Genomic DNA, 3,443 nt, shown 5'->3' on the forward strand with positions numbered 1-3,443 from the left:
CCTGCAAGCTTGTCCGGCCGACTTGTACCAACCCCGGTCAGCTGCCCCAGTGGTAGCCGACTTCTGGAAGGATGTGAGCAAGGCCCGGACTTCATCTGCCCCCAGGCCCGCCAAGCCGTTCTGAACTCCCTCACCGCAGCCAACATTAAGTTCCCAGCAGAGGCAGATGAACAGCTTGGAGCCAAAAAGATCACAGCCACCGAACTGCGGAAGGCACTCAAGAAGAGCGCACCTGGCAAGGCCCCAGGGTGGGATGGGATTCCAGCCGACATCTACAGGAAATTCTGGTCAGCCATAGGTAATACCATGGCAGGCCTGTTCACTGCCATTGGCACGACCGGGCAGGTGCCCGCAGGCTTCCTTGAAGGGATCATCACAGTGCTCTATAAAAAAGGCGACCCCAAGCTCCCCGGCAACTACCGCCCCATCACGTTGTTATGCTCGAACTACCGGCTCCTTGCTAAGGTACTGGCGAACCGCCTGGGCCCCGCCCTGGGACGGGTCATCACCCCCGAGCAATCCGCCTTCCTCCCCAAGCGCCTGATTGGGGCCAGCGTACTCTTCCTGCGCCACCTGTCACACCTCCTCCGCAAGCAGAACCGCCAAGGGCTTTTGGCATTCCTGGGCTTTGCCAAAGCATACGATACAGTGGATCGCGGCTTTCTCCTAGCGGCCATGGAGGCGATGGGGGCAGGGCCACAGCTGTGTGCGTGGGTACGTCTGCTACTGAGCGAAACCCGAGCCCGGGCGATGGTCAACGGGTACAAGTCCAGGCTGGTAGACATGGAGGCTGGTGTCCGACAGGGCTGCCCCCTGGCGCCTCTGCTGTACCTCTTTGTCGCCCAAGCTCTCCAATGCTGGCTCCGGAGCCAGGAGGTGGGAATTAAGCTGCAACCGTCCGACCCAAATCCCGTCACCGCCTGCCAATATGCAGATGACACGGAAGTGGCGTTGGATGGCGCGGAATCAGTCCCCTCCTTCCTACAGGCCATGGAAACATTTGCCCGGGCATCTGGCCAGCGACTCAATCTGGAGAAAGTGGAACTGCTATGGATTGGCCAGCAGCGACAGCAACAACAGCAGCCGGCGCCAGCAGCAGGACCCCAGCTAACAGCCCCCCAGCAGGAGACAATCGGAGGACTTAAGGTGGTAACCACTGCTACTGCCCTGAACCTGCCGATAGACAACCAGGTGACCCCACCACAGCCGGACTGGACGAAGAGGATGGGAGAGGCCAAACGGCGGATGCAGCGTCTGTCCCGCTTCCCGCTGTCAGCATTTGGAAGGGCAACGGCGGCGTCGGCATATGGCTTGCAGACGGTCACCTGGCACATGGAGCGTGGCGGACTGGCCCCAGACCGCGTGCTGGACGAGATAGAGCGACTCACGGCTCGCCTGGTCGACCGCCAACAAGGCCCGGATGATCCTGGCCGACGCTTGACTGGCGTGCCCAAGGAACTCCTGATCGGTCACCCATCGACAGGAGGCTTTGGTCTGCTGCCCCTCCGGCAACACATCCAAGCCCGGCAGGCGGTGTGGGCAGCTCGTTTTGTCATCGCAACCCTAGGGCTGCGAACAGGCAACACGAGATCAGATACAGGCGCAACAGACACAGATATGCAGGTGGGCGGAGGTATCCACCCCTGGGTCCGCACGCTTTCAGCCTACCTTCTGCTCACGAACCCCGCTTTCCAGCCGTGGGCCCTGACAACCGCGAGCCCAACTGGGCCCTGGCTTGGGACTCGTGACCTGCCGAAGGATATCAGCCGGATTGTGGGAGCCCTGGGGCACTTGCCGCCACCAGAGGACATCGGGACCAACCCGCTGACACCCGGTGACTGGTGCTGGGCGACTGCATTATGGGGAAATCCGCTATTCCCCAATGCTGGAGGGACCGACCCGACGGACCGGGGCCGCCGCCCCGGCCTGGAGTACCAATACCCTGGGCTTGCCACCTGCAGGAAACTACAGACGGTAGGGGACCTGGTGCGGGTTTGGACCCTGGCAGAGAGCAGCGATCTGGCAACCCTGCCTAGGACGGTATGGCTGGAGTGGGCCTGGACTCACCTCGACCCGCTTACCCCGATCTCCACGCGGGATAAACCTGTGACCCGGGCAGCCCTCGCGGCGCTGCATAGCAGCATAAACCCGGCCTGGCTCGAAGCTGCTAGAACGGTTGAGACCCGGCGACAGCAGCAGCAGCAGCAGCAGCGGGGGCTAACGGAACCGATGGCAGCGGCAACGGAAGGGGAGGAGGCTGTCATACCGTCACCAGCACTACTGCTGACCAGCATGCAAGCGATGGGTATGATTGCTGGGCGAATTGGGTGGCGTATACCTGGGATGGCGGAAGCCACCCCGCTGGCACGCCTTACGGTTCGCCTGGCGACACAGCTGCAATGTGGGCCTATAGAGGAGAGGAGAAGACGCCTGGTAGCTGAATTTGTGCGGGAGGCGACGGATCCTCAGGGCCCGTCGCCGCCGCCCCCCTCGGAAATCAGCCTATTCAGGGCGACGCAGGCCCGCGTTTGGTCCGGGGTACGATGGGAGAATGAGAATAAGGAGACGTTATGGCGGCTTGCAGTGGATGGCGTCGCCCTACCGGGCAACACGCACCTAGCCCGCATGACTCCAGAACGCTGTGGATGTGGCGGATTCGGTGGAGCAACTGGTCAGCCATGCTCGCCACGCATGCATCACTTTTGGGAATGCCCGGTGGCGCAGGCGGTGCGGGCACAGATCGACCGGCATCTACAGTCTTCTCAGGAAGCGGCGGTAGGTGGAGTCACCCGAAAGCAACTCTGGCTATTACTGGCCCCAACCGGATGCGAACAGGCCGTATGGGATATAATCGCCCTGTCGGCCCTGTCTGCCATGGAGGTTGGCAGATGCTGCCTGAGGGCAGCAGGCAGGAGGCAGGAACGAGCTGGGAGCCAAGGACCACAGAACCGGGAGCACGCGCAGCAGGTGCAGGTACCCGGCCCCAGACAGAGGCGGATAACGGACTTTTTCATCCAGGCCGACGGGGCGGGACCGCAGACGGGGCCTGCACTGAATGCGCCGGGGGATGAGGACGAAACGCAGGAGCGGAACACGGCGACAGGGGCGGTAGCAGCAACGGCAGGCGCGGCGGCAGCAGCACCCGCAGCAACCCCCTTGGAGCGGGCCTGCGCCCGGGCAGTGGTGGACTTCTGGGCGCGTCTGCGCTCCTTCACGGCGCTGGGCACCCCGCGGAGAGGCTGGGACAGGGTGGGACCCGACCACCCGATCCTGTCGGTTTCAGAAGGCGCACTGCGGTGCGCCGAAGCGGTGGAAATTATTGCCTAAGAGCGCTTTGAGCTTAGTTTATAGGGCAGGGCTCGGGGGGGTATAGGAGTTCGAAGGGGATGGGGGTTGGAGGACAAGGGAATAGGTGAGAGGGAACCCCGAGACGGGAGAGGGAG

This window comes from Volvox carteri, assembly GCF_000143455.1.
Source record: "Volvox carteri f. nagariensis unplaced genomic scaffold VOLCAscaffold_12, whole genome shotgun sequence".
Taxonomy (NCBI): Eukaryota; Viridiplantae; Chlorophyta; class Chlorophyceae; order Chlamydomonadales; family Volvocaceae; genus Volvox; species Volvox carteri.